This window comes from Agelaius tricolor, unplaced genomic scaffold (assembly GCF_023055355.1).
Source record: "Agelaius tricolor isolate 1412-34295 unplaced genomic scaffold, bAgeTri1.0.p SCAF_3, whole genome shotgun sequence".
Lineage (NCBI taxonomy): Eukaryota > Metazoa > Chordata > Aves > Passeriformes > Icteridae > Agelaius > Agelaius tricolor.
This window is the reverse complement of record NW_027269263.1, coordinates 27179278-27197491: the sequence shown is the minus strand read 5'-3', so window position 1 is coordinate 27197491 and position 18214 is coordinate 27179278. Positions and strand designations below refer to the sequence as shown.

Sequence of the window (18214 nt, the reverse complement as noted above, 5' to 3'; positions counted from 1 at the left end):
CAGCTGCCAAAAAAAAGCTGAGAGCATTATGAAACACACTAAATCTATACATAGAGGGGGCTTGGAGAAGAAGAAGAAGAAAAAAAATGTATATTTATTCTTAGGATTCAAGTATATGACATCATTATGGTTATTTTATGCAAAATAAGCAAGGCTCTGAGCATGCTGGCAAACATTCAAGAAAGCATCATGTTGCCTAAAAAGCATGTTCATCATTAAATTCAGGAGAAAGGATCAAAGAAAGATATTTGACTGTTTGAGGCAAGCTAAAAACCCAAAATGACACAAAAAATTTCATGTGCTGTTTGACATGGCTTAATAACAATCCTGACAATGTTAAGCTAGCTCAGGTCCTCATGAAGGTGATGTCAAATGTACAGAGTAGGCATCCTGCAATTGTTTTGAGAGAGATGAAAAATGGATTGCCACTGCTGCTGTATGGCTTTCAAATGAGAACCTCCATGAGGAAGCCAGAGGCTCCTAGGAACTACTCCTAGTCTGCTATTTACAAAACAGTACCACAACCAACAGGTGATGGGGGCTTTCCAAAACTTAGTCCTTTGAGGGGTCAGAAAAATCAAGACTGAGAGATCCAGGAGATGACCTGGAAACCCAAGGCCAGAGACAAGGCATGATGATAGGAGATGGAGCTGCCATCTTCTGAGAAGAGACTAAAGGGATGGGATCTCTTTCTGGGGACAGAAGTCTGAAGGATGACAGCCTGAGGTTTAAAACTCCTGAAGGCAGTGGGTAAGGTGAAGGCAGAACTGTTATTTATCAAGTCTCACCCTACTGGAGCCAGAGAGCATTCAATGGCATTAGTACGAGGTGAGCTTAAAATAGATAGGAGGAAGTGCTTCTTTACACAGCAGGAATCAAACTTTTAGAACTTACTGCCACATGAGTTTTTTTAATTTTCATCTATGGAAAAGGATTTCAGACATGTTCTCCTCCTTATTCCTTCTTGTGGTCTGGTGAAAATGTTTCAGGGCTTAGATGGCTTGTGATATGTGATGCAGGAGCCTAACCTCTGTCTGATTGCTGCACAGCATCTTCAGCTCCTTCCTTGGCATTAGGAACTCAGTAACTAGGAGTGTGCTCTTAACTTTGAAGCACTACAACATTACCTGCCACAGTGTCTCACTGTTTTTGTTCAGTATCTGCCCTTTTGCCTGTGAAGATAGATAAGCAGGCACATTAATTTCTCTTCCAGGTTTAATTTATGTAGTATTTTCTAGCTTCCCTGTGAAGCAGGATTGATCAAATACAGTCATGAAACATGGAAAAGAGCAGTAAATCATAAACATGTGTGATAGGTTACTTAATACTTGTGTCAGGAGAGAAAAGTAACTAGAAAATGTGATTTGCAAGCTCATAATTTTAGTAATTAGACTATCAGATAGGTACTACCAGATTATGCCAAGACTGAATGGAGACTCCTACCATTAATAAAGAACAAATTTCTGAGTTTAATGCCTGCTGCTTCTGATGGTAGGTGGAGTTTATTGTTGACTTTCTTAATTACTTTTCCCATTATCACAATATACATTGAGGAGGCAATATAGCTTCACTTTTTTTTTTGCCTAAAAACAGAAAAGTGACATCTGAACTGATTTTTGGTTCTTCATTATTGCTGTTCCTAAACATACAAATCTGTGACATAGACCCAGGCTGGGTATTCTCAGGTATTAAGTACAGAAAGAATTAAATAATAATGAAAATAATATGATTTAAACCAGTAGTTCTTTCTTCTGCATTGCTCTGGCTAGTAACATGGTGCTGGCTCACTTCATTTCCAGATGCTAGATTTCACTAAAAGAAGCTAAAAATAAATTCAATACTTTCCTAAAATGACTTTCCAAAGTAAGCAAGTGCTGCAGTTGCCATAGGGATGCTATAACATCACAAATGGGAAGAAGTTCTCATGGTGGTAAATAAGCACACTGGTGGGTAAGTTGTCCATTTGAGCATGTCTCAGAGAAGAAATTACTCAGTTTTTGAAGGAGGAGGTTTTAAAAAAAAAGCCAAACAGAAAAACAAAATGATCACCATTGATTCTGTCTGTGGCAGTACAAATCTGTGAATACAGGAACTCACAGGTTGTAGGGATCAATGAAGATGCAGGACACTGCCTGTGCTAAGTGCTGTCGTGCCTAAGCTGCAGGACCTACATCTTTCCTTGAAAAGAGAAGAAAATGTTGAAAATATCTTTAAATTCTGTGAAAACAAAACCATCAAGTTCTTGCATTTACCATTTGTTCAGTGAGCCTGGAGCTGTCCAGCTTGTCCTTATTTTGCCTTCTCTTTTGTAATGCATTATATGACTGAATTCTGGTAGTGCATTTGCTGCCTCATATTATTCATTTATTCTGGAAGTCAATACTAACAAACACAAAGATGCCTAACAAACAAATGGCCTTTCTGTTCAAGGTTTCTTCATAATATGCTACATCATAAAATTACAAAGGTCAGATGATATAAATGACCAGTGACTTCATTGAAGTTGATACTACTGTCCTGATTTACAGCAAGTAGTAATCTTGCCCCAGTAACTCAAGCTTTTCATTCTGTGTTCAACTCAGAATAGAAAGCAAATGGCTGGATAATAAATACCATGGAAACAAGAGAAAACCCACACAAATCCTATAAAGAATCAATTTAGGAAAAAAGAAGAAAACCCAGATTATCTGTAGATAAAACAAAATTCATGAGGAATCTGCAACAATATAATTTAGATACAAAATATTGTGATAGTTACTACCTTTTATAATTTTTTTTTTCTTTTTGTACTTTCCTTTGGTACATCTGAGATCTTTTTCTATTTAGACTGACATCTTTACTGGTCTTACCATGCCATTACCAACTTGCTCTTCAGAGCCCAGATTCAAAGAGGTCCCTTTCCCAGGCAGCTCTTCCTCATTCTCTGGATTGGCCTCTCACAGCTCTGCTGTGCCTCACTCTGCTTTCAGCCCATACTCACTTGTTTTGTCAGGCAAATCAGTGAGGTGTGGGTGTTGCCCTGAGGTGTGCCCCATTCACTTTGCAGAATGGGTGTAGCTACAGGGTCAGTAGTGGAGCCAGGCCTGGTCAAAGTTGTGGATGGGTAAACATTTAACCCTTACTCATCCCTGTCTGAGCTTTTACCTACACTACACTACATTTATGGCATTTTACAATACTAGGCTCACAGTAGAGGGTGAGTGCTTGAATATAACATATACATCCCCAAAAAGTGGTTTATAAGCTGATCATATCAGGTTTCATGTTAACACCAGTGTCAGGGGAGAATTAAGTTTGAAAAATCATCCACCATCTTCCGTGATCTATCTCTATAAATCCATTATTATTTGGGACCATGTGGCTGGTTAAGCACAGCAGATGGAAACAAGCCCTCCAGAATTTGAATCACAGTGTAAAAGGTAACCATGCTAACAAGAAAATCTGTGCTTTTTTCTTCAGCCTTTCAGTGTCCACTGTTCAGAGCCTATTGGTAAGGGGAGAGAGAGAGTCTCAGTGAGTGCTTCTTTAAATAGTGGTTGGTCAACTATTATCAGGGCTGCTAGAACCTCACAGACTAGTCTGAGTTTGGAGCGAGATACTCTCTCCAGTTTTGCATAAAGAAGGTTTTGTACTGCACTAGGCACCTGAATTCCTTTGATAGTCAACAGGAGAAGTAACTTCAGATAGACTGCATTAATCTTATTTTAGACACGCTCAAGCATGAAATAAATAAGGTGAACTGTGCTCTATGTATGCCTATTTATGTCTTTTGGTTATAAGGGAAACCTAGAATGAACAGCTCAGATGGGTAAATTTAAGTCACAGGTGTTCAGATCATGACAAAAATCACCTTGGCTGCTCATACTGTCCTTGTAAGCAGTTAGGATTCACACTGATTTCTGCTTTCCTGCAGATGCCATGCTCCTTTCTGGAAGAGAATGTCAGGAGATGCCCTAGAAGGATCTCAGAAGTTTTGCAGACAACCACTGGTGGTAAAGACATATGTGGAAGGTGGAGAAAAAGTATTGTATCATCCACTTAAAGAGCATCTGTACTGGATAAACAGAAGAAGCTGGTGATCAGCTCTGGGACTGCTGATTGCCCCACTCCAAGCCCTGCTGCACAGGTAGCAGACATTGCAGTACACATGCAGAAAGAGGCATACCCACGGGTATGGGTATCCATCCCTTCATCAAGGTCTAGTGCCCTGTGGGTTGCCTCTTGCTCTCTTCCTTGTGCCTCTGTAGATGTGCTTCTCTCTGTCTCACCCTGTGAGAGACATCACATCTCTTGCTCACACAGTGGCTCTCCTGAGAGGTGCCAGTATGGCTCTCTGTGAATGCTTCAGCATTTTATACACATTGGAATAGCATGAATAGAAGAGCTCGAGAACATTTTCCTCTGGAACAACCCACAATGCAGTCCTATCAGGCATTGAAAGGTGGGATTTGAAGAAAAAAGTGAATTGAATACTTGTCCCCCACCCCCTCTATTCTAAGCAATGAGCTATTGCTCAAAAGCATTACTTCTCCTTTCTTCCCATACTTTATTTTGTGGTTTTTGTGTTTCATTTCACTACAAGTAGATGAAAATGAAATGTGCTGGAAATGGCAGGAACAGTTGGCTTCAATACTCCCAAACTCTTTCTCTCAACCCAATATGAAATCTATTAAAAAAGGGTTCTATAAGTTTTCCTTTTGGTTAAAATGACAAGAAGATACTGACCTAAATGTACAGTGATTATTGGTTGTCCTAGAAGTGAGGTCTTCAATGTACAATGTACTTGAACAAAATCCAGCTGCCTTGTCCCCCTAACAGTCTGGTATGATGGACAAAAGAGAAATACAATCCAATTTTTAAGTTGAAGGTAAAACAGATTTTTGGGGCACTGAAGACCGCAGAGTGGACAGAAAAGCAGAACAGACCCTTGTATAGGCCTTAATGATTTAAAAAGCCAGAATATATACGGCAGTGAGTGGTCCAAAAAGTCTCATGAAAGTGAAGCTCCTTCTGAGGATTGATCCATTGAACAAAAATAACAGTAATCTGAAAGACAAAGTGTGTTTGGCTGCAATATTTTGTTACATTTTTGCATATATATACATAGAAATCTTATATATTTATAGCTATACACATAGTTAGTTATATGGACAGTTTTGTGTTAATAATGACTAGGAAATTTTGTATTATGGCATGTATGTATGTATGTATATTAGTATGCAAGCATATATATAAATAACTATCTATATCCATTTATATCCATATCCATCTATATCCATAAAAAACTCTGTTTTCCAGTTTAGACCAAATACACCAAAGGCACTTGAAAGCACATACAAACAGTATGGACTAATTTTATCTATGTTACCAATTGTATGTATGTTATAGTGGATTTTGTATCACTTCAGAGAATCAGCTGTCAAAACTTTCCCAATCTGAAAAAATATTAGTAGGATTCCAAATTTTCATAAAGACCTTTTCCTGTCCTCTTGGAGGTTTTTCTTCTCTCTCTCTGCCTCTTGTGCAACACTTCTTCAAATGAATTAAATGTTTAATCCCTGCCATAGTATATATGGAAGCTAACAGATAGACTGAGCCAGCAGTACTTGTCTGATACACTTTATGGCAGCTTTCCTACATAGGATACTCTGGGCTGGCAGGCACACCATGCCAGCTTCTGACAGCACAGGCTATGCCAGCTGCTGCATCTCCTGGTTCTGGGCCAGTTCTGGACTTATAGAAAGTAAGGCCAGACACAGCGTTGCAGGTCAAAGACAAAGACAAGAGCAGCTGTTTCTGAACCAGCCCTGAAGGATGACCATCTTACTTCTTCCTGAAACCTAAGAGTCACACTAATTTCATGGTCCTAGGGCAAGCTATTCTAGTAAATAACCACCAGACAGTTATACATCTCTTTTATAATGTCTAATATAGATCTTTGCTACAATTTTTGCATGTTACCCCTAGTTCTTCTCTCAGAGAACAAAGAGTGCAGTTTATGTTCTTTTTCTCTGACAGTTTCACTTAAAGTATGTGAAGACCATTGGCTCGTCTTTCCTCCCACAACTCAGTCAGCTCTGCTGTAAGCAAAAATAACATAATTCCCTGGATCTTTCTGTATACTTCTTTTTCTTTAGCTTGCAGTTCATTCCAATTGCACACCTCTGGACTTTTTTACAAGAGTTAAAGTTAAGACAACTTTTAAACAATATAAATTGATGACTTCTATAATCACAGAATCTAAAATGTAAGTGTGAAGATGATCTGTTATTTCTTTCCAGAGATGTAAAATGGCCTCTTCTTTCCTAATTTTTTATTCCATCTTTTATCTCTGCTTACCGGAGGCGATTGTTGAGTTGTTTTGAAGGCAGTACCACCTTAGGTTCTATTTTGCTTGTAATTGTCATTCATGCAATTGCAGAAATGCATCTAAAAATAGATCTCTACCAAACTCTCTGCAATGAAGGTATGACCTCATAATGCTGGGAAGGAAAGTAAACACATGGTCCCTTAAGCAAGGAACTATGGCAACAGACATTGGCATCTCATTGATACTATTTTACATAGAGGAAATGCATTTCTCTATGTTTGAAAGGAAAAACATTTGTATAACTCAGAGGTTGTTTGAGAACCCTTATTTGCCTGATCTGATGTTGAAAGTCTGTAGGAAGTTACTGGTCTTGCACTTCCTTAAGCTGACACTCTTTGAGCCAATTTTCGTTGACTGACTGGTGGCAATTGGAGCAGTGATTGAAAAAAGCACAAAGTACCCCAAGTTCTTCAGCTGAAGGACCACACATGGCTGCAGTACACACTGGAAGTGGCAGACAGGAGACAGTGTTTGGATCCACAGTGAGAGGCTTTGCATGTGGGGTTAGTGAAACTGGTTAGACGTGCCTGAAGGCATTTCTCATACCAATGTCTCCTAACAGGAGAGCCATGGTGGGAAGCAACCACAATATTTACCCTTTTTTCCCTAAATCAGATAAAAATATGCCTTTTAGGTGCTGAATATGAAATTTGTTTAGCTGTGATTACTCTTCTCTTTACTAAAGCCAAATAATTTTTTGAATGACATAAACAGGTGCAATATTGATATCTCTCCTATATGGAACAAAGCCAAATGCCATAAAAGCTCCAAATAATCATTATTTCATAAAATTTCCTGTGCCAAAGCACTGTAATGAAATATCAAGCTGTACATACAGACACTTTGCATCTTTAAACCCACTTGGATGGAAGCTAAAGATCTTTTCTTTCCTTATTTTTTCCCAAATTAAAATGATTTTTGAGAAGTTTCTGTACTTTCCAAATTTGTCCAACTTTGAAAGCAAAATCTTAAAAACGGTAAAGGAAACAACACTAAATAAATAAATAAATAAATAAATAAATAAATCCTTAATCAAGAAGCTAGATCTTGGTTACTTTATAGTTTTTAGTTTTATTTTTCCAAAGCATTTCCCAGTTTCCCACTGGCCAACACTGCTGAGTGAAATGATTTTTCAGCAAATACAGTTCACTTCTGGATTGTCAATAGATCTTAGCTTTGCATAGCAGTAAGGAAGGCAGCTTCTCATCAACATACTTGTTCCTTGCAGACATTCCCTGCCTCAGTTCACTCTCTAGTTCTGGACATGCTGAATCTTTACTCCTTTTTGGCTTGTGTGAATAGTGCCATTTATTTGGATGTTTGGCACTTGTCTCCTCTCCTTCTTTCTACATGTGCTGTTGTGTAAGTGATGATTTGGGTGTGTCCATGAGAGCTCTATTCCCATCTTCTCATTTAAGTCACAGCCACTGGTATTATCAGAGCAAAAAGCAGTGTTTTCCCTCACCAAGATTCAAGGATAGAGTTTCATCACCTAAAGTGCAGGGAGGCAGAATGGTCTGCAGGAATCAGCTTGCAGATGGGAAGTTGACATGAGTGCAGTGGATTTCTGTAGTACTGGACATTGTGCTACCCTATAAAAGAAAATCTTACCCATCTCTGCTTTAAGCTGCAGACAGAGTGATACTTGATTGGTTGCTCTTTTTGACTTGTACAGAGGCTTAGACAAACATGTCCTAAACCTGTTTTTTGTCAGACACATTTTAGCACTCATATGAAGGAAATTGGGGAAATAGCCTGGGGAAGTTCTATAGGGGCTTTCTTATTTGTGCCAGAAAAAAAAAATATTTTTTTCTGGCACAAATAAGAAAGCCCCTATAGAACTTCCACATTGCTAAAATGAATTTGCTCGTTTACACCATATTTACATTATTTGCCAAGGCCAACTGCCATAAGCCACAACAACTAACACAAATCACAGTATTTTTTTAGATGATCTTTTCTGGTGAAATGTAAGCCAATCAGTAGGGTTGTAGCTAATATTGAAGCTTTATAGTGCTTCACTCTCCCTGCATAGACTCATTAGCAAACATGGAGTTTTATACTTCTTGAAAAGTATATCCTAAACAGCCATCTTAGTTGAGAAAAATTCATAGGGGACAAGTGTTTTTCAAACTGTTGGGACAATTAAAAATTTCATAAACATTTTTCAGACTTCCACAGAGTAGTAGAGTAATCCACAGTCTTTTGCATTTTCATATAGCTATCCCCAAATTATTTACAAGTTTGAACATGCAACATATTAGTGATGGTGTTAACATTGCTTGTCTTAACCTTGAGTTACATAGAACTACAGAAACAATGTCTTCAATCCTAAATTCCAGCAAAAAAAAAACCAACAAACCATTTCTGAGAGGAATAGCCCATGCATAGGTAAAAAAACCTGAAGGCCTGACACACAGAAAAATATGCTGGCCACAGATTCCTTTCTTTGGGGCATATCTAATCTCTGGGAAGTAACCAAATGTCCAAACCAAGTCAAAACTCTGAGTGGTGTGTAAGCATATTGTGAACATCAAACCATGTGTTTCCAAAGAACATCATGTCTTATTCAAAGGAAATGGCACTGACAGGATTTTACCTCCTTAACATAAGGGACTTCAGAGCTCTCCTTGGACAATGCAGTTTGCTATCACTCTCTGCATGACAGTTAGGATAGACAGGTACAATCTGAAGACAGTGTAAATGGTTCCCCATAAAACAGAAAGAAGAAGAAGGATCTTTGGGGAACATAGAAAACCCAGCAAACAAAGCATGCTACATTCTCCCTTCCTCTCAACTCTCCCTCACCTCAAAACCAGCAGAGATTTTTTTTCTCAGCAGCAGTATGGACCCATATCAGAACTTTAAAGCATTTTCCTTTTAACTTTCTTATGCTGGGAATTTTTACATGTCCATCTTCTACATATATTTTTACTCCTTTGTGGTCTAAAACAAGCTTCAGAAGAGTTAACTGCTGTCTCATTTACACCTTTCTTATACTCCTTTCCATCCCAGTGGCACAATTTCGTTCAGAAACTGTGAACCCACAGGAATTCCCTGATATGTTTAATTCATTTTCCTGTGGCTTAGAGGGATTCAATAAATCCCTAAACCATCTCCAGACACTGTGACATTTATGATTAAGCATATGTGGCCAGCTCCATCCATTTTATAGCCACATCCAATAGAAGTGTGAATTCTTGCCTCTCTCTCAAAAGATGTGCATCTTGTGGACATCAAGGCAGGACACTATCAGTACAATGCTGTCAATGCTCAGCCTTCTGTGCAGCCTGTTTAACCTTTAGTGGCATCTAGTGGCAAATGAGTTTGTAGGGGAAAATCTTCACAATTAAATGGCAATTAAACCAGTGAAAATTGATTTCATGTTCATATGTGAGAGTGGGAAGAATGGAGCTTGCAGTGCATCAGCATACTGAGGCCACATTGCTGGCTGCCAGCCTTCCTTTCCAGTCTAAACTAGTCACTAGGCATTATAGGCCACGTGACCAAATTAGTTTCAGTGCTAATTTACAGAGCTTCTGATAAGACTTTCTAATTATGGTTTGGAACAAGGACTGCAGGTAGTTAAGAAGTTAGCATTAGCCACCTTTTGAAAATCAATGTGCTATTTTTGCTACTTTGTTGATCATAATTTATTTCTTCCATTAAGCCATATGAGACATTCTTTTCTACCACAATGTGGGTGCTCTTACTATTATCCCTAGAAACAGCACAACAGATTTTGATATTGCCTGGGCAGAAGCACAGAGCTTCTCTTCCTAAGTGAGATTCACCAGTATTTTGATTTTACCAGATGTCACAATACTTTCTTCTCCTGTCTAATATTAAAATATATATGGAGCAATATGCTGGATAGCAGCAACATACTGATAAAAGCTCAGAGTCAAAAGATGTTTGTCTCATAAATATATGATTCCATATTCAGGAAACATACTGATAGAAGTTGAAGAGACTTCTAGCTCTGATGGGATAGCAGTCTGCAATATTTAAACTGATGTGGTTTTAGTGCATTAGTTTTCCAGAAAAGTCAGCTATTTGCAAAAAGAAGCAATTGAATAAGTATTGTAGGTGAAACAGTCTACCTAAATGGTTTTTTTCCTTTTTAATAAACCCAAATGTTAAAAATTCAAGACAAAATATATATATACTAAAATTTCTGTAGAAAGTATCTCCACAGGTGCAAAATGTCATGCATGAATTAATATATGCTGTTGTTATTATGCATTGTTGTTAATGTAACCTGTTGTTATTTTGAAGCTCCACAAAGGGTGAGAAAACAGCTGTGAGTATAGTATTTAAAATCCATAATATTTTCTAAAGAAAATCAGTATTTACATTTAGTACCTCTTTATATTCATGCAACAAACAAGAAGTTCTGGTGAAAAGTTTAGTATTGCTTATCATTTGGGCTGACAGAAAAGGTATTGTTTGAGAATGCTTTTCAGTGAAATGTTTTCAACTAAATTCTTCCTTTTACTGGGATACTGTCATATTACAACTTTACAAGGAAGCCTGGCGGGAAATGCAGAAGGAGATACTTGGTCATTGTACAACTGCAAAATAATATGCAGTCAGATCTCTTAGCACAACTAAGATTACAAGAATACTGCAATATGCCATTCTGGGAGCTGTTGATGAAGTCCTTGCTTCTGTGATCCAGAAATGCCTCCTGTTTCCTGGGAACTGCCACTTCCTAAAGGTGCTATAGAGCAGTATGTCACAATCTCTTAGGTCAGCTTTTTGAAACAAGAAATGGGTGTTCTATTATGGCACTAAACATGTCTATGAGTCACAATTCACTTTTTAAGAAAGAAACAAGAAAACTTGCCCCAGTGGATTAATGAATCAGATACATTCATACAAAAAGTCCTTCTTACTTCCTTTGCTGCGGGTTATACTGACATTTTGGCAGCTAATGAAACACAGGGGGCCAGAAAATATATTTGGGACAGTTGAGTGTGTTTGTCTGCCAAATTAAATAATAGACCAGAGACATTGGAACAGGACTAGAGAATGTACAAGATAAGTGAAAGCTGTGCCAGCTGAGAGGTCTAATGGTCTTACTGGAAAGTGGCTTGAACAGCTTGCAGCTGAGATGAGACAAAAAGTCCATGTGGATAGAGAATTCCATCTGTCCCTGAATACATTTTTCCATTTAGAGTTTAAGAAGGATGTAAAAATCATTTGGGTTCCTTGATTTGCATTGTGAAAGGAAAATAGGAAAAGATGATTATGCTCTCCTGATACTACCCTGTGACTTAAGCTTTATCTTTGCTCAAGAAGGGAAAACCTTCTGCTTGAAGAAGCATTAAAGCAGTGTTATAAGTCAAGGTCCAAAAAGCTCCCTATTAATAAAATTGAATTAATGATCAGTCGATAGCTGATTGTAGCAGCAAAGAAACTGCATCTAGATGAAACTGATTTGACATATGAAAGAAATGCTTTCTACAGTTCAAAACTTCTGACTGTCTAGTCATGAAGTCCCAGGAAAATGTCTCCTGTGAAGGAGGTGAGTTTAGAGGAATAAACCCCTATTGGAGCTACCCAGCATTCTGAAGGCTTGAAACTGCCTTAAACTAGACATAGAGTTTCTAGTTATCTTCGAGCATGCAATGAGCTGGCAGCTGGCATCTGACAGCTGATCAGAGAGTTTAGAATTTTCAGTGCCATGGTGGTCTCTGAAAAGATAATATCTTCTGGCTAAAAGAAGACTGGTTGAACAATTTGGGTTTGATTCAAGTAAACAGTTGGCGGGTTTAGGAATGCTGCTTAAACTGAGGTGGATTTTGTTCTTAAAAGCTTATGTTTGTCAAGCATGGCACCCCAGCAGCCTAAGTGTACAGTATGCTTCTCTCCCTTCAAATCCAGGAATAGATGAGATTGAAGGACAAGTCCTACCAAAGCTGAAATGACTTTTAAAAATGTACAGAGTATCAAAAGTGAGCCACATTTGATTAAAACATAGCAAGACAATGTATTTCCCAAAATGCTTAAATCTGAAATAGTTTCATTTATATCAAACATAACACATTCAAGTAAAACATCCAAATAGTATAGATTTTATATTAAATATAATATTAAGGTGTAAACATAATGGACTAAATAACTGTTAAGGCAAACATATGAGTCATGGTCAGATTTACCTGAACATATTTTAGCAGAGATGATGTAAGAACACGAGTATAGAGAAAACTTCTATGTATTAGTTGACAATGGCATATGCTTCAGTGAGATTAGCTGACAAAGAAGGAGTAATCCAAAGGTTTTTTCTCTCCTGACAGGCTCTACTCTGCTAATCTGAGTTACAAATAGAAAAAATGTAAAGTGCATTGATTTCAAAATAGCTCCTCCCTGAAGAATGTAACTACATAATGAGAAAAAAAAAAAACCCGAAACAAAACAGGGATAAAATTAATATGTACTAATAAAGAAGAAAGAAGCATAGAAGAAGGCAAATAATAAACATTCTTTTTTGTAAATTGATAGTAGTAGCAGGAAGGAAAGGTATACCTTTGGGACAGTGAAGAGAAGAGAAAGGGAGGAACTAAAAGGTAAGTATGGATAGTGTAGTAGTAGATAGTAGATAGTAAAGGTGAATGTAAGCAGCTTGAATGTGATATCAATGGACAAGTGGAGCTGATCAAGGATTCAAACTGGAAATGATACTGTATTGCATGCACAATATCAGTTAAAAAAGAGAAGCTGCAAAAAGCAGTCAAAGAAAGGGTGCAATTACTGAGATTCAAAGAAACACACAGGGAGACAAGATATTTTTTATTTTTCAAAACTCAGTTTGATAGCATCTACAGGCTGTACTCTGTGTGCTGAGCATTTTTACCAGATACAGCCAAGAACATTGGGAAACAGTTGTTGCTACTCTTTCACTTGCAGAGAAATCAGCCCTTATCAACCATTTAATTGGTGAGACTTAATCATGCTTCAGAGTCTATGAAAAAATACTTAAAACAAATATTAAATTTATCAGCTATTAGGTTATTAAAGTCTTCAGATAAGCCTAATCACAGAAGGGCTATTGCCAAAACTAGATCAGATCAGCCTTGAATTTGCCTAGCTGGATCTTGGAAGTCTCCAAAGGTTTTCAACAAACCTCCAGGAATGGTGATCCTACAGCCTCTGTGATTGTTATCTTGTGCTCCCAGGAGAGATGTTTTCTAATGTCCAGTTTGAGCCCCAGTTGCTTTACTTCAGAAATGCCTATCAATTCTCATAATTCAGAAGTTAAAAGGCCCTATATTAAAGACATTTTCAATGCCACAAGACAAGTTCCATGCATTCAGCTATACTTCCCATAGACTCTTTTTAGTGTTAGAGAAGCAGCCAGAACACTAGACCAGTCAACAACTTAAAGAAGGAATCACACAAACATGCCTAAGTATTTACATTCAGTGTCTGCTTCCTTTTTATCATTGTCTATGGTATGACAAGAATGGCTCGTGGTTCCTGCCATCACGCTTTCCCCCATGATGCTAAGCAGAGCTTCAACCTAAGAACAGAGAGGTGAAAACCTTCTTTCCCACAGCATGCAGAAGCAGAGGTCTGAGGTTACACCATACCCCAGATTCATGCTACAGGCTGCCTCTGTTATGAATGAGGTTTTGCTCCTTTGAGCTGGGGAATTGAAAGCAGCTGGATATAATGCTTGTCTTACACGCCGTTGGCTACAGATGCTGGCATTCCTTAGCCATGCAGTTTTCCTCTGCCCTTTGAGGAGTGCTTTCGGAATGCTATAATGCTGGTAGTGTATCCTCCTACTGTCGCACTCCAAGTTGTTCTTCAACCCAATCTGCTCCCATCCCAACTAAACAGATTTGCCAGTTTGGACAAAATGTGTAAAGGCACATATGCTGGATGCCTGTGCTGCTTCGCACTTGCAATGGGAGCAAATTTGTCAATGATAATATTTTGTTTCTTTCTGCTGGTTGAAACAGGAATGTAATTTTCTCCATATATCTGGGTGAGAAATAGGTGCTGAATGGGCTGTTAGTCATTTAGCATGGGTCTTAGAGCTTTCAGGTTTAGAATGCCAATCCCTTAATTACTAATCTTCTTGGGTTTGGTTTCGCCTTTTAGGAAATGAACACTCTAACTCTGTTGTGGAAGCATTCAGGAAAGTCTGAATAAGCCTTATATTTCCCTTCTTAACTGGACAACCACAGCATTGGAACTACATTTGTGGTTTATTTTCAATTTGTATTCTTTTGTTAATGCATATTTTAAAGTATAGAAGTAACTTTAAAAAGAGTAATTCTGCCCTAGCATAACCATCTGCAGCAAAAGAGTAAGTGCTTGGCAACACTAACTAGTTCATAGAAGTTCTTACTAGATATAAATAATCCCATGTTCTGGCAAAGAAAGTCTTCACAGTGTGATCTTTAGTTGGAGGAAAGAAAACTTATGTTAGTTGGCACATCTAGCAGCATAATGTAGTTATTATTAAAAAAGTGACCAAGTAAAAGTGGCACCTTGTTAAATAATGTAACAACTCTCTGTGCACGTTCTAGGGCAGATTGGCTTACACTGTTTAAAACAAAAATAAACTTTTATTGCCTTCTGCTCCTGTTAACACTGCTGAGCCAACACATCCGCACACAGCAGCAAGAGGCCAGAGCCAAATACAGAAGTGTTTTACTAGGACCAAGGTGGACTTTAAATATGTAAGTCATTAATACAGATTTAAAAAATGGGGTTACTGTAGACCTAAATTTCCAACAAAATCCTCTTTCTAACGTAAATCCTGATCACAGGGATTTTGCAGAACATGCCTGGTATTTCAAGACTTCTTGCAATACCGGCAGCATTGATGCTTCCCACGGTCAGCTGCGTGACCAGAGGTGTCAGACATGCTCTGCTCTTGCGTGTACAGCTGAGATTTATGGACATGCAGCCATCTGGCCAGAGACGCTCTGCACTTTTTCTTCACAGTGATCCCTTTGCTTCAGAGACACTTCAGGTAGGTTAGTGACAAATACTGCACAAATACAGCAAATACTGCCACTTCTAGACCAGTGAAATGGCTGTGCTCAGGACTGTTGTCTGGCACAGAGGTCACAGAGAGCACCGTGCCTTATTTCTGCTCTTAACTCTACTCCCTCCTGCTCAGAGTGCCTATATGTCTCTGTGGGAAAGTTCAAACACATAGAAAGCTGAAGCCTTTCACAGGCTTCAATAGAAAGCCTATGAAATGTACATAGAAATGTAGAAATAGAAATAGAAATGTACATGCTATGTGAAAAGGTCTTTCATAGACAGAAGCCTCCCATTCTTGATTTCAGGGCTGTGTATGCATTTCACTCAAATAGTCCCTCTAGGAATAAAGAAACAGGCTCTATCCATCATTTAGGACTGGTTCACAAATCTTTTTACTACAGCTAAACTCACACACTATTGAGCAGATTTTTCCACTTTCCAGGCAGGTGGTGTAAAGAAAGCTTACAATGCTCCTGTTCTTGAGCAGAGCCTACAAGTGTAGATGTGCTTGGAAACAAACACTGGGTGAGGGCCTGATGGAGAGGGATGGCTCACATTTAGGTGCTCAGGTGGTCAGCTGTGTAATGACTGTGATGTTTCTGCTGATGCCCACAGACAGGGGCTTAATCATCTGAGGAACACTGACATGGAATTCTGTTGTGACTGTGCCTATGGGCACCCTGTGCAGTGGCTGGGAGGAAGGGAACTGAAGGTGCAACTTGAGAAGACAGATGTTTGATTTTATTTGATCTGGGTTTTATCCTTTTATTTGATCTGGGTTTTATCCTTATTTCTTTTAGTTAAGCCATGCAAAAAACTATTTCCTTCCCAAAATCAATAGTTCACTTTTCTCATGGAAGACATTTAAAATTACAATGGGAAGAACTTTGCTAGAGCTAGGCTTGACCATCTGCACAGAGATCAGCAAAATTTTTTCTTAAATTTGCATTTGAATGAAAATGTACCTGATCTGCAGCTACTGACAGCCTGTTGTCTCCAAGACATAGAATTTGTTTGTCTTCAGTAGAAAAGCAATGCAGCCAAATGTTTTGTTTCCTTTCCCTACCATTTTAGTTTTCCACTGTATTGCATCACAAATATTTCACAGAATTTTTAGTACCTGATGGCTTTCAAACTTTTAGTCTTGCTTTACTAGAAATCTGAAATTCCTGGATTTTTCAATTATTATTTGTCCCAACCATGAATAACTTTAGTGATTGATATTAACCAATAAATAGAATGAAAAGTAAGTAGGATATTTTGATTTTTTCATAATTGCAGTGTTTGTGTGCTCTTACTTGTTCACATCTTTTCTACCAATAAAGTATATTCTTAATTCTATTCATATGCAGTGTGAAACTAGTGTTTAAATGGAGATAACAATACCTAGTATTATTTAACATTGAAACAAAAAATGAACGGACAAAATTGCAAAATTTTGTGTTTGTCTAATCAAAAAAAGGACACATTGCTATGGTAGCAAAATTAATGGTACCCACCTTCAAGGGGACTTATTGTACAATTTCTATGACGTGCTTTTAGGAGGTTTCCAAACATTTTCAGAGGAACTGTTCCAAAAGATTTTTTGCCATTTAAGTTCTAATACCTGTTGCCAGCTTCAAAAAGCTTTGAATTTTTTTATTTGTCTGTAAGAAAGCTGCTATGATTTGATTCACTGAAATCGACCTTGCAGGTTATTTTGGTTATAAAAATGTGCAGTATGTAATTTATTTTTAAGTACTTTTTAAAGTCTACTGTGGTGACTCAGAGATAATGGTCAGTTACAGGAATGACATTTAAAGCAGCTTTTAGAGGACTGGTATGTAAACTTTAAACATCACTATTATAAGTTATATTCTGGAAGTGTTTTCTTACTTAAATAGTTAGAATAAACTCTGACATAGGTGGAGTTAGGTATGAAAAATCCTACCCTTGATGTCCAGGGAAGTATCTACCAGCATAGACTAGAAGAGTGCTACAGACACATACATGAAATGTGTGGAAATATATATGTGCTTTCCTGTAAATGTGTGAGAATGAACATGGGAATGAAAGGGTAAAGTAGAGCCAGTTGATAAAGAACCTGCAAGGGGAGTGAAGGAGTTCTCTTCTGTTCTGAAGAATGCTGGTCCTACTGAGTCAAAAACAACACGTGGCTTAACTGGAACCAGATTTTATCAGAGCAACCAAAATGATGACTCTAAACTGGATAAGTGTAAATCTGGTTCTTGCTAGCATCCAGCTTCCATTGATAGATGTGGAAGTTCAGCATTTCTAAAAGTCTATGAGTGATGACCCCATTTAAGTCTGCAATGCTCAATTTGAAAGTGTGTCTGCAATAACTAAAAGTAGTAAAAATAAGATTTTTCTTTTTTTTTTTTTCAAGGAAGTGCTTTCAAACCGTTTCTGTCTGGTTTTCCAATGCAGTACTGCTTTTGCAGCCATGGGTAGAATTTTCTGCTGCAGCATTTCCAGGGCTCAGAGGAGCTGTGGGAATCATTTCTGACTGTGCAGCTGTAGACATCCTGTCTGCCTTCCCAGTTCATGTCATTCCCCATTCATTAGTGGAGATGCAGTGCAGGTGCCTTAGCAGGTGCATGAGTGCCTAGCATTGCCAATAACATTTAGGTCAGTACTCAGATGCTGTGTGAAGAGATGGCATTTTTTGCTGTTACCATCAAATATCTGTAGTTATCATTCCTGAATCACTGCCTTCTCTTCTATCTTGGTCTTGTTGCACAATGTTTTTTTCACTCCCTGTGTGTTTTTTTGACTTATGATATAAAACCTATCAGATGAGGTAAGGTAAAATTCTCTAAATCTTCAAAGATACTA

The 18214-nt window shown here is 38.0% G+C and overlaps 1 long non-coding RNA gene across 7 annotated transcripts in view; it reads left to right on the top strand.

Annotated features, from left to right (window-relative positions):
- The window catches only part of LOC139588217 (uncharacterized), a 187530-nt gene extending 179423 nt beyond the window's left edge, over positions 1 to 8107 (top strand). For all 7 annotated transcript variants that reach the window (XR_011678586.1, XR_011678587.1, XR_011678581.1 and 4 more), the window contains one exon: positions 3914 to 8107. This is a non-coding gene — a long non-coding RNA (uncharacterized lncRNA). The remainder of the gene's footprint in view (positions 1 to 3913) is intronic.
- The last annotated feature ends 10107 nt before the right edge of the window (positions 8108 to 18214 follow it).